The following is a 14,252-nucleotide window of genomic DNA, read 5'->3' on the forward strand; positions in this document are numbered from 1 at the left end:
AAATCTGGTTGGAAGCAGTTCTGCTCCAGTCAGAACTGTGTCCTCAGTTTAGAGTTGACAAATAGTACTGCATGAAGCTTCGAAACTGAGAGGTTACCTTGACAGACAAGGAGCACAATTATCACAATATGATGAAAGAGCTTCCATGAGTATGTATTGCACCGTTAATTACTGTCCTTTTTCTACAGGCTTCTAATGTGAGGAAAAACACAGAATGACAAGTGTGGGAAAGAGCAAGCACTAAATTACTGTCAGAAAAATAAACGGAGTAGCACAGTGGTGCTTGGTGATTTACGGGGGCAATTAGTCACCACCCCACGGCGCTGCTGAGGACAGCACGGCAGCAGGAGCATCAGGCCTGGGAGGAAGAAGAGGCTTTACGCTGCTCTACAGACAACTTTTCAAACAAGAGAGGATATTTGAGCACATTAGGTTCTGTGTCTTCATTCTGGGTGCCCAGCCTTGACATTTTTCCACCAACTTAATACATAAACATATATTTAGCACAGTATTAACCTGTTCTGTGTATAATAAAAAGAACTCCAACTGCAGCGTTTTTCTCTCCCACTGTCCATGTTTCCCCTCACTACTGAAAACAAACCAAAAAAAGCCTTTCTCCACTCTCATTTTATCTCCCTTGTACGTGTCTCTGGTCTGATTCAGTACTTCTTGCATCTTGCTACCACGTTCAGCATTTGCTCAGAGCCACTGGGTGTAAAGGAATTTGGTCTGCAGCTCCTCAAGGGCAGTTTCATGAACCGGTACAAGGCAGTAATGAGGAAGGCTGTAAGACACAGACTAAATGAAAAAGCTACATACACTTCCCAAAATTCAGCATGTTCTTCAGCATACTGTGTACCATGTCTGCATATTTGTACATAGCAACATAAACCTGCTAAATCATAATCAATTGGTGTTCATTCCTTAATAAATATCCACCATAAGAAATCTGGGATGGGCAACCCATGAAAGACCCCACAAGAGACAAAGACTTAATCGTCTAAATGCTACATCTGTACGGGGGCAGTAGCAAGGCTGCTGAGGTGAACAAACGAAGCTTCAAGAGGAGTTTAGTGTCCTTCCACAGTGTTACCTAAGAATGCTGCCATCTTGCATTTCTGAAGCACTTTACTGTTTACGAAGGGATTTGTCATTCCTTTTCTCTTTGATCTTGTCCTAGCTTTATCCAAGAACACTTGTGCAGTTAGGAATGTGTTCAATGAGTATGGACACAGTAGGAGAATGTACCCCAACACACACTGCCTTGACTTGTGAATGAAAGCCCTAAAGAGGCAGAATCCATGTGATGGACTTGGTGTCCAGCATGATACACCGTTCAACTGGACACTTAATTTCTGGTACGCAGTGTCTGCCTGGAAAAAACTGCAGATTTTACTGGCTACTTTTCTCCATGTTATTAGGCTCCCCTCCCCCACCCTGTCCTGAATTTTATTAGCACATACCTTTAATAATCATAATAAAGAGCCCTGGGATTTGATGCAGATTTGTGTATTTGTGACTGCAGATACATATTTGTGACTGCTCTGGTTTGCAACTAGCCAGAAACAAGAGAAGCCAGCCCAGTCAGAAAAGAAGGTATAGGAGTTTCCCTGTGACATCACAGGCATACAAAATTGTTCAGGCCTTATTGAGATACAGGGATGATATAACTTGGAAATTTAACCAAAAATATTTTCCATCAGCAAGCAAAGCCCATTTTAAAGTTCTTCATGCATTTTCAGATCTCTTTTTCCTGAAGTCACGTTGTAGTTTCTAATAGAGTGTCACAACCGGGAAGATTACCAACATATAAAAACTGAAATTTAAGGTGTAAAAATTCTGCATTTTTGATACATTTTATGTTTACTCTCTTTGGTTTAAATAGAGCATTCTATAAATATTGCCTTTAGGGGGCACATTTTATATACATAGTATTTTTGTTTAGAAATTATGAGATAGTGAAAAGTGAAAATAACCTTGGTTACTGTGCTTATTTATAGATAGAAATAATGCTTTTTATATTTGGATTCAAGTCTTTTCTCTACTAATCAAGTAGCTTTCCTACATTTCAGAGAGGATTTGGATTGAGTGAAAACAGGAGGTTGGAGCTTCATATATGTCCCTGTGTTTGTGTTCATATGGAATATTTGTGCAATATTCTGATTTGGCTATAATCTGTAATTCCTGGCTATTATTCCAGTTGCAACTGTGATTTTTAGATTAATGATTACAATTTTGGTGACGGATACATAAAAAGTTATATGTTCATGCTTGAAGGGAGGATCATTAAATATTCATTATTATCACACAAATTAGTTGTCATGCTCTATATAACAGTTACCTGTTATCATTTCACTAGTTAAGATTCAGCAGTAAGAGAACAGCAATGTATAGCTCATAGCAGTAGAGGAATTTTTGTTGGGGAACAGGAAGAGAAATCATTTTAAACCCCATTTGACATATTTATGTTGACAAATTATTTAAAGGAATTACTGCTTTGTCAATAAACATGTTTGTTGGAATAGGATTGCAACTGGATTTACTTCTAGCTGTTTAATTACTCTATGACTGTGAAAACAGTGCTTCTTGAAATAGTTATGAGAAAAAAAACGAAAACATAAAGGTTGGGATGTTTTAGTCTTTGCAGACACCTAACCATACCATGGAAAAGCACTTTTTATTTTTTTGGAAGCAGGCACTGAAATCTTGCTTTTCCAGCAGAGTTAGATTGTATAATTTGTTAGTTTTCCACATCTGGTAACAAATTTATCCTTAAGAAAAATAAGCAAAAAGTAGAATAAGAGATAGGATTTTATAAATGTTGTGGATGGACATATGTAGGGATAATATCTCCTCACAATCCATTTTGGAAAGATGTGGAGTGAAAATAAATAAATGCAAATGTATTTTAGTGTAAAAACATTTTGCATTTTTCTTCCACTTACCTTGGCAATGCAGTTCAGTTATGTGAAGACATTAGGACATCACATATTTTTTTATCCCATACATGAGTCATTCCATACTTGTTAGTAATTTAAATTGAAAATGGAAATAGAAAATAACAATAAATTTGATTCGGAGCTCATCTAACTTTAGAGCTTTCTGTCTTTAAGAGTCAAATTGTGGCTGATGAATGTATTTTGCATTTTTCCACGTTGCATCTGGACTTTTCATAATGATGGTTTATTTTATTTTATTTGTTCTGCACAGAGGAGAAGAAAAAATATATAGGTCCATGAATCAATCTAGATAATGGGGAAGACTGAATGTAATAAATAATACAGTAACAACCCTAAACTAATGAGCTGTTGCTAAGGTACATTTCATAGGCTCATCCTCTATATAAAAAGTCACTAATAATCCCTTGGTGTAACCAGATGATAAAGCTTTGCCATAAGGCAACACCTGTGCAATTAGATCTGCAGATTCTTTTGCACGTTTCATTAATTTCAAGATTTTGTAAAGGCACAATGACTACACTAATAATCTAGTCTACTTGACTCCGTGTCTACTGGAAACAAAGTATCTAATTAGGTAAAGGTAATTAATTAGAGATAAATGGAGCTAATCAGGCTCAGTTAACACTAATTCTCAGAATTAAGACATTTTGGGACACCTACTCTCCTGCTGACTTTGATATTTTGCATTAAGAATACGTACTGGAGGAGTCAGAAAATATTGGCATTTGAGAATTCAGCAGTCTTTTGATGGCATATTTAGGCATCTGAAGTTAAAAGAGAATTTTCTTTCATATCATACTATTTTACCACGTTTCTATTGCAGCTTCAAGAATTCACTTTGTAGTTATTCCAATCTGCATTAGTCTCCATATAAATTTTAATAACCTTTGCTATCATTTTTATTATGTCTAGCCCATGATTTGAAGAAAATTGCAAATTGTTCTATCTCTAAAATACTTAACTTGTTATATTAAGGAAATGTCAAGACTTATTAGCCTATATACTAAAATTCTGATCCTTTAAAGAGAACAAACACCTAAAATTCTGATCCTTTAATTCTGATTCTTTAGAGAGAACAAACCCCTGCTTTGCAGCTTTGGACAAAAAATTCAATGATGTGTGGAAACAGCAAGTCAAAAGACCTAAATTCACATCCCTGCTCTCTTATTAAATAAATGATCTTAAATAATCTCTCTGATTTCCCTTAGTTGTTAAATGAAATTAATACTAATACTAATTTTACAAGGTTGTTATGAACATTGAGTGAAGTAACTATGTGTAAAGTTGGTTATTACTTGTTAGGCTGGGATTGAACATATAATCTAGCACTATATCTTGATTGACTACAAAATTAACTGTCAAAAATGTTACCTTTTCATCTCAAACCCATGATAATCTTTGGACCATATTTATAAATGTAGCAAGGGAGAGATTAGTAAAGTTCTTTCAAATAGTAAAGCCAGGAAAAAATCCAACAAAACTCTTTACTTTGAGAATGTGAATTTATCTACACTGCTGGGATTAGCCTTTTTGGCAAGTTGATTCACAACCCGCAAGGAATGGACAGTTGCCCCAAAATTGAACTGTGGTATTGTGGATTGTGGTTACCATGAAGTAGACATCTGAATCTTTCTTTTACAATATCTCTGTGATATGCCCTTTCTCTTTCCGGTCTCAGTTCTAATTTATCTGAACCAGTCCTAGATTGTTCTCAGTTTCCTAACTGTAGGAAACATTTCTTTCTCTTGTAATTCTTCCTCACAGAACCCTTCCTTCAAATTAATCTTCCTCACAGAATGCTTTTCTCATTCATTCATCAAGATCATTAGAAGATCTTCATTAAAGTAAGCCTCTATCACGTAGGCAATCAAAGCATCTGTACTTGGTCCCATATTACTTATTCAGCCAGCTCTCCTCCTGCCCTCTGCCAGTGGAGCCTTTTATTCCCGGGAAGCCAACCTTACTATCTTCTCTACACTCCTCTTTCCTTTTATGCTCTTGTCCCTCATTGAAACCTCTCTCCTCTTCTTTCAAGACCTATTTTAAACCTTGTCTTTTCTCTGATACTTGCCTTGACAACTCTGGCCTACCAAGAACATTCTTGTCTCTGAAGGTCCACATAGGCTCCCGAGGGCATGAAACCAATCAGTCTTGGCTCAAGCCGAGTATGGGTCCATAATCCTGCTTGCCTTATCTTTCCAACACTGAGACCAAGAACCATATCCTTTACTCCTTGTTTATCATCCACCCTGCCTCACTCTCAACTTTGAAAGGGTGTAGTACTCAGGGAACGCAGAATAACATGTGTTTAACTTACTGTGAGGTGTACCCTGTTCTGGTCCTCAGGCAGTCAGATCTACAAGACTTTTGGTATTAATCGTGGGGCTTCTTATCCACTTTGAAGCAGTGAGCTCTGGGCTTTGCCTTCATGTTTAGAGACAAAATAACCTTGATAAGAGACCTTCTGTATGTCCCTGAAGCTTTGTTTCTGGCTTTTATGACATACAGCAGGGGAATGCCAGGAATTAACCATCAGTGTTCAATCTAGCAAGCAATGGTGCTTCTTCCACAGCAAACATTTCAGAAAGGGTGGGACAAGCATGGATTGGATTTGAATTCATTAGAGACCTTCAGTGGAGCTTCTTGGTAAATGTTCGTATGGAAGATTTTTCCATGGAGTGTCCATACTAGAGAGTTTGAAATTCATATCCATTAGGTATCCAGGTTGACTTACTGTGGTAGTTGCAAAAATGTCCACAATTTCTTTTCTTCTTTGTATGTATGTCCTTTGGTAGCACTCTCTCACATTAACTTTGAATTTGGCCATATGACTTGCTTTGTAAACATGCTGCAGGCAAAGACTTGAAAAATGCTTGATTGTTCAAGTCTCCCGTTCTTGTTGCTCTTGTAACCCTGAATCACACTGTGAATGAGCCCCCCATCTGCTGGATTTTGACAGACATGTGGCCCAGTATCCACTCTGCCCAGCCAACAGTCAGCCAACCCTCCAGAAGTAAAGGCACCTAGCTGACCAACAGCTGATCACAAATGCACAAGTTAGCCCAGGTGAGACAAGCAGAAGAATGACCCACAAAATTATGAGCTAAGTAGATCATTAGTGAATTAAGCCGTAAGTTTTGGGGTGACCTGATACATAGCAATAGATAACCAATACACTGGATTTAGGCTGTTTCACTGCTTATACTTAGTAGAAATTTAAAGAACATAAACTGTCTGGTCTCCAAACCTGGAAGAATTTTTAAATAGGAGTGTACCTTCAAAAGAAATAGGGAAGTAAAGAAGAGGCTCAGCCCTGGAAGAAGGAAATGGGTTCAGTTTTAGTCATACATATCAAAGTTTGAGTTGGGACTTCTAGAAAGTGTTAAGCTGGAGTTGAAGATCTGTATGTATAAGACGACTGAAAGATTATTGACAGGATAGGACCAATATTACAAGGAAATAATATAACTTATGGGAGGTAAGTAACAGAACTCTTGAATGGAAGGAGAACGACTTGATAGAAATTTGAGGGGATACCAGGTATAAAAGGAGGATAATGGTGACTGGAGCAAATTTGTAGATAAAAGGAAAGGAGCCAATGGAGAGGAAGAGGTGGAAAATGCAAACAGAAAGAAGACAAACAATGCTCTAGATGCCAATACCTAGAGCAAAGGGGAAAGGCTTAGTCTGAGGAAGGGATGAGAAGCTGGTGGGAGGGAATGAAGGAGGGAAATGACAACCCAAGATTTGGAGGTGGAGAGGAAGGAAGGTGAATCAGTTCACACCAGAATCTTTAAATCTTGAGATCATTTTCATTCCAAGAAATGCAGTTTGCCGTTTCAGAAAACACCTGACATGGACCTGCCTCCATAATGAGACAACTGAAATATTTCTGAAACATCCTTCTTCATAAATCAGTTTGTCCTTTTTGGGCAGAAATGCTTAAATCTGTGATGGGAAAAATTATTTAGCTAAAGACCTTGCACGACTACTGTATGTGTGAATGTGTGTGTGTGTGTGTGTTTGTGTGTGTGCGCATGCGCACGCGCCGAGCAAGGGGAAGGTAAGGCAACAGAGAGGAGATTTGGGGGTTTAGGAGATTGGGCCCAGGGAGTGAGGGGTACCAAAATCAACTTGTACTTTACTGTCTAGAATCCAGGGTTGTCCGGAGAGATGGAGTGATGCCCTCTTATGTGGAGGAGATTCTGATTTAAAAGTACCGTCTTGCCCAGTTCCTAGAAAATAACTGGCAGGACTTCCAGTGACTTAAGACCTCTGATTAATTTCAAGATATTTTGTGTCTAGGAGGAGTAACCAACAAAACCTTAGCATTAATTAGACTTTTCTTGAGAGCAGGCTTTGTTATATTGTGAGGGTGAGGACAGACAGGGCAGAAGTGACCTCTGAATGTACAAGATAAAGAAGGAGAACAGAAATCATTCAAGCCTACTGTATTCCTCACATCCTACTGCTCATGAAAGAAGTTCTGCGATTCTCCTAAATTCTCTCACCTTAATCCCTACACCATCATAATCTCTCAACCACTCTTTCTAAGAGCCTCTGCAATGTGCCTGGTGTATAATAGGTGCTCAAAAGAAATATGGAAGGATGAGAGACTAGCTTCCCAACTTGTCTCTGCCTTTAGTTTTGGTTCTCTGCAATCCATTCCTTAGCCTGATGCCATCCTTATGATTTTTCTAAAGCCCAGGTCTGATCTATTTAAAGTCCTTCATGGATCCTCACTACTTATAGGATCAAGTCCAAATATCATGGCTTAGAATACAAGGCGCTTCACAAGCCAACTCCTGCAGACTCTTCCCTCCCCAATATGGCACCTTACACAAAACCTCACATGCACATGTATACATCGATACACACACACACACCCCAGACTCACTCCAGTTATATTCAAATACCTCTAGGTCCATGAACACCATGATATGTTTTACACTATAGCTTGCCTGAGTTGTTTCTTCCTTGAACATTCTGTACCTCATTCTTTGTCCATCTGGTAAACCTCTACATGTCCTTTTTAAGGTCAGTTTAAACAACTCCTCCTGAGTGCAACCTACCATGAGCTCCTGAAGGAAGATACCAACCTCTCCCAGGTTCCCTCCCTCTATCTAGCTCTGTTTTAGCACCTGGCACAAATGAATCCTGTTTTTTTGTGGACATGAGCATGTCGCCACCAGATGACCATGACCCAGTAAAGTAGGACTCTTAGTCTTACTTTTCATTATATCTTCCAGGCATATCTAATACTCTTAATAAATGCTTAAGCAGTCATTGAGGCTGAGACTACTTAAGGTCAAATTCCTTTCCTTCTCCTTTTCTCCAAGAATTTTCCTGCGTATAGCAATATCTCATATACTTCCTTTGTAAAACAAGAGCATAATTATAACTATGAGGTTTTTAGATTACATAGTTAAATATCTAGCCCCAGAGTGGAACTCTACAAGGGGCTTTCAATTTTGGCTCTCTGCCTCTGTAAATGCCCTAAACCCCTTGTCAAGTTCCTGCAACCCACCCCCAACCCCTGCAATACCTGGGGGCTGTATGGCTGGAGACAGCCTCTGCTTTTCTCATCCATCTCATGGATGCTCTGATATTTATTTGCCTCTGGCTTTGGTGAGACAGGCAAATGAGGCCAACTGGAGAGATGTACAGCGGCTATAAGGTCCTCTCTACCATCCCATTTCTGTTTTCTCTTGGGCTGGAGGCTTCCATTTGCTGTTTACTTGAGATATTTCCAGGTGTGCTTCCTTGTGGTGTAAGTTCAACCTATTATCTAGTTCACAATCCAGTGATATTATAAACAGAACTATTTTCTAAAGCTGACCAGCAAGATGTGATCAGAATTGAACCTTTTTTCTTAAAAACAGCAGTAAGATTTCCATTCTTCTCTAGGTTTCCTGAGAAGCTAATAGGCTGACTTCAATGTGACCTACATATTCTAGTGCCTTTTTAAGAAGGAGTGTTCACTCTCCACATTATTCATGGAGACAGAGAGCCAACTTTTCAATGGGAAATTGAGGCAAAAACAAATAGCTCTGGGATCGATAAGTGTGGACAGGCTTCAACCTTGGAAAATCACATTCTGAATTCTCTTCCTCTGGGCAACTTAATCCGTTTTCTATCCAGAAGTGAAGTTGTCAAAGGGAGCAGATTCCTGCTCCCTAATTAAACCATATGCCAGGAGTGAAAGCCACTGCCTCCTGGATGATTTCAGAAGAACCAGATTAATTGATTCTGGTCTAGCACAGACTTATGCTTCAATGAATAAGTGCCTTTCCCATTGGTGTGGGTTGATAGTATCAGGGACCACATTTTAAAGGTCAGATAACGCATGGATATTGGGACCTGCTGAGGCAACTGAGCCAAGACCCCCAATACTGGATTTGGTTGAGTTGGTTTTACTTTTTTTTCCCTCTTCCTATAGATTATTATGGAATATTTGTGAATTACTTATATCCTCCTGTTAAGTGAACGTTCTCATTGAGCTACTGGTTATTTAGCAGGCAATAGACATTTGGCAGAAACAGATAAATATTTTTTCACAGGAAATATAGACTCTCTTTTTGGCACACTGGAAGAGTTTGCATAAGTGCTCTTCTTATAGCTGAGCCCGAGCAAAAGAAAGCATTGTTCTGAGAGAAATTTAACTGCATTGCAGTTGCCAAATATTTAATACTTTAAAGGGAAAGTTCTAAAATTTAATAGTTGATTTTATTATTGCTCTTTGGATATAATTAACTAGGGATGCACTTTAAACTGCTTTATTCTGGCTATTGAAATGGATTTTATGGTTTACACTAGGGAAAAAAAAATTCTGTCAGACCATGAGCCTCTCCCTGGGTACACATTATTAGAGTCTTTTTAGAGACAAGCAAGCAATTTTGCTGTCATTGGTCTTGTTCAAATAGAGTATGTTTATCTATGCAATACTCTTGGGAAAGGGTGTCAAAAAAGGATCACCAGTTAGCAGCTGACAGAGCTCCTGCACACACATCGAAAAAGCTCCTCAAATAGCAAATGAACACATATATTTCATTTTTTATGTGACTGATAAAATGTTATATCATTAAGTCAAAAGAATGTATTTGTCCCATTCAAGTTGAGTTGAGAACTAGCTCTGACTTCTAATACAAATGAGGGCCCTGCGGCTCAACAGAGTATGCTCTGCAGAAACCAAACAGCCATTCAGAACTTGAGGGAAAGGTTTTTAAACACTGAACACCAACAATCTAATGGGCTGTCGGCATATCCCCAATCAGTTCCCAGATATTTAAATACCAAATGGTCTACAGAGAAAGCTAAGCCTTTCTGAATGTTTAGTCTAACTTGTATATTGTTTTATTTCAATGACCAAATTATCATCTGTTTATTTTATCAAAATGAAGCATTGATTCATTCAGTTATTCTGCAAATAAATATAGAAAAAATAAACAAATGTGTAGCATACACTGTTCTGGGCTCATGCAAAAGGGAATACAAAACAAACAAGCTGCCTGTCTTCAAGGAATTTATAATATAAAGGTAAATGAGTAAGGAGGCGGAAAAATTAATCACAAATTAGAATTGCTGGGAAGAGATTTAGTGTTGATGTCAGGTAGAACGGAGGCCTCAATTTTCTGATCTATAAAGTGATACTTCATCGAGTTTGAGGATAAAATCAAATGACATAATGTAGGCAAAATTCTTCATGCAGTGCATGATATGAAGTAAGATATCAATCATATAATTGAATATGGTGGTTCCATGAAGTATTTGATGACTTTAAAATTGGGCAAGGGTCCCTAAGGGCTAGAATTCAGTCTTCACATTTTGAGGAAATGTTGTAGAGAGCAGGGACTAGTTATTCTTGCCATTTATTTGGAAGATTTTGTATGCCTGTGTATCAATTAGTTTTTCCTCAAGGATTCACCTGGTGATTTGCTTACACACTTTCTCAGCTCCTTTGTCCTTGGGGCCTTTTCAAAGAATGTCGAAAAGTGTGAATTCACCTTTTCACTCCAGTTTGTGTTGGAAGTTTAGATTCTCTTACGAAGTACCTAATTCCTAGGGCTCCTTTTTACTTCCTGAAGCCTAGAGAGATTCCTGACTTGGAAAACTCTCCTTACTGGAAATTTATTAACCACCTGCTATATGCTCAAATCCAATCCTCAATCAGCCTTGTTAGATGTTGGATGGGTATTGTCATTTCCATTTTTCTAAAAGAAGAACAAACAGAAGCATGAAGAGGTTAAGTAGCCTGTCCAGGGTAACAAAGATAAAAAGTGATAGAGACAGAATTTTCACATAAGTCCCAACTTTATTTCTTTTTCTTTAAGTTCATTTTTTATTAGAGAAGTTGTAGGTTTACAGAAAAATCATGCAGAAAATACCAGTTCCCATATGTACCCCCCACCCACAGTTTTCCCTATTATTAACATTTTGCATTAGTGTGTTACCTTTGTTACAATTGATGGAACAATATTATTATAATATACTATTAACTATAGTCTAGAGTTTACATTAGGGTTCATTGTTTGTGTTGTACAGTCCTTTTTTGTTGAAAATTTATTCTAGTAACATATACAACATAAAATTACCCCTTTTAACCACATTCAAATATATTCAGTGGTGTTAATTGTATTCACAGTGTTGTGCTACATCACCACCATACATTACCAAAACTTTCCCTCACCCAAGCAGAAAGTCTGTATCAATTAAGCACTAATTCCAGATTCCCTGCCCCCATGTCAGCCCTTGGTAATCTGTATTCTAGTGTCTGACTCTATGAATTTGCTTATTTTAATTATTTCATATCAGTGAGATAGATAATACAATATTTGTCCTTTTGGGTCTGGTTTACTTCTTTCAACATGATGTCTTCAAGGTTCATATATATTGTTGTATGTATCAGAACTTCATTCCTTTTTATAGCTGAATAATATTTCATTGTGTGTATATACCACGTTTTATTCATTCGTCTGTTGATGAACATTTGGTATGCTTCCATCTTTTTGTCAATTGTGAATAATGCCGTAATAAGCATCAGTGTGAAAATGTCTATTCAAGTCTCTGCTTTCAGTTCTTTTGGGTATAAATATAGAAGTGGGATTACTGGGTCATATGGTAATTATATACTAAACCTTTGAGGAACCACTGCTTTTACCAGAGTGGCTGCGCCATTTTTCATTCCCATTGACAGTGAACAAAGTGTCCTATTTCTCCACATCCTCTCTAACATGTATTTGCTATTTTTAAAATAGTAGCCATTCTAGTGGTATCTCTCTGTGGTTTTGATTTGCGTTTCACTAATGGTTAATGATGTTGAGCACCTTTTCACTTGCTTATTGGCCATTTGTTTCTGTTCTTTGGAGAAATATGTATTCAAGTCATTTGCCCATTTTAAAATTAGGCTGTTTGTCTTTTGTTGTTGAGTGGTATGATTTCTTTTTATATTCCGAATATTAAACCCTTATCAGATATGTTGCTTCCAAATATTTTCTCCTATTCTGTAGGATATCTTTTTACGTTCATGATGAAGTCCTTTGATGCAAAAAAGTGCAATTTTGACAAAGTCCCATTTACCTATTTTTTCTTTTGTTGCTCATGTTTTGGTGTGAAGTCTAAGAAACCATTGCCTAACACAAGGTCCTGAAGATGTTTCCCTGTATTTTCTTCTAGGAGTTTTATAGTTTTGAGTTCTTGTTTTAAAGTCTTTGACCAACTTTGAGTTAATTGTGAGGGAAGGGTCCACTTTTATTCTTTTGCATGTGGATATCCAGTTGTCCTACTACCATTTGTTGAGAAGACTATTCTTTTCCCTTTGAGTGGACTTGGCACTCTTGCCAAAAATCAGTTGGCTATACATGTGAGGGTTTATTTCTAAACTCCCATTTTGATGTTGGACCTTGTACCAGTACCATGCTGTTTTGGTTCCTGTAGCTTTAAAATAAGTTTGTAAATTGGAAAGTGTGAGTCTTCCAATTCTGTTCTCCTTTTTCAAGACAGTTTTGGCTCTTTGGGGCCCTTTACCATTCCAAATAGATTTGATGACTGTCTTTTCCATTTCTGCAAAGAAGGCTGTTTGAATTTTGTTTGGGGATTGTTGAATCTGTAAATCACTTTGGGTAGAACTGACATCTTAACATTTAGGGTCCCAGTCCATGAACATGGAATATACTTCCATTTATTTGGGTCTTTGATTTCTTTTAGTAATGTTTTCTACTTTTCCATATACATGTCCTTTACATCCTTGGTTAAATTTATTCCAAGATATTTGTTTCTTTTCATTGCTATTACAAATAGAATTTTTTCTTGATTTCCAATATTTTTAGGTACTTCCCTCCAGCCACTCCAATACGCCACAAACTGAAAAGAGATATCTATATAATGCATAAATATAACCTCCAAGATAACCTCTTGACTCCGTTTGAAATCTCTCAGCCACAGAAACTTTATTTTGTTTCATTTCTCTCTTTCCCCTTTTGGGCAAGAAAGCTTTCTCAATCCCATGATGGTGGGTCCTGGCTCATCCATGGGAGTCATGTCCCACATAGAGGGGAAGGCAGTGAGTTCACCTGCTGAGTTGGCTTAATGAGAGAGGCCACATCTGAGCAACAAAAGAGGTTCTCTGGGGGTGATTTTTAGGCATAATTATAGGTAGGCTTACCCTCTCCTTTGCAGGAATATGCTTCATAGGGGCAAGCCCCAAGATCAAGGGCTCAGCCTATTGAATTGGTTGTTCCCACTGCTTGTGAGAATATCAGGAATTTCCAAGATAGGGAAGTTTAATATTTCTTCCTTTCTCTCCAGTCCCTCAATGGGACTTTACAAATACTTTTTTATTCTCTGTCCAAACTACTCTGGGATATATTGGGGTATCACACTAACTTGTACAAACCAACAAAGTCTCACCCCCATTCAAGATTCCATGTAATTGTGATGTTTGAATAAACTGATCATACAAGTTAAATTAGATAATGTGCTACCCAAAATATAAATTTTGCACCAAATAAATATCTCTTCCTTTGGTCTCACACAGAAGTTGATGTTTTAAAATATAGACCATATCATCCTTTACCCTGTATTCTGATTTACTTTAGTTCTATCCAGATCAGCTTCATTCATATTTCTAGTCAAAGTCCGATCACTTTTTCAAGTTTTTTTAACAGTTGTTGTGTGGGGTATTGCTGACTTGCATAGCTGCAGTACTCTAACTCCGAGTCTCAGATGTCACACAGATACCCAAGGTTCCAGGGAATGACCAGGTTATGAACAAATAGCTCAGCATGTGCTCTTAAT

The 14,252-nt window shown here is 37.7% G+C and overlaps 2 long non-coding RNA genes across 6 annotated transcripts in view; both read left to right on the top strand.

Moving 5' to 3' along the window:
* Window positions 1-906, top strand: part of LOC143650047 (uncharacterized) — a 7,609-nt gene extending 6,703 nt beyond the window's left edge. Inside the window, exon 2 of the long non-coding RNA XR_013159331.1 lies at window positions 189-906. This is a non-coding gene — a long non-coding RNA (uncharacterized LOC143650047). The remainder of the gene's footprint in view (window positions 1-188) is intronic.
* LOC143650045 (uncharacterized) overlaps window positions 1-14,252 on the top strand; it is a 72,937-nt gene that overhangs the window by 18,787 nt on the left and 39,898 nt on the right. The window lies entirely within an intron of this gene.

This window comes from Tamandua tetradactyla, chromosome 11 (genome assembly GCF_023851605.1).
Source record: "Tamandua tetradactyla isolate mTamTet1 chromosome 11, mTamTet1.pri, whole genome shotgun sequence".
NCBI classification, from domain to species: domain Eukaryota; kingdom Metazoa; phylum Chordata; class Mammalia; order Pilosa; family Myrmecophagidae; genus Tamandua; species Tamandua tetradactyla.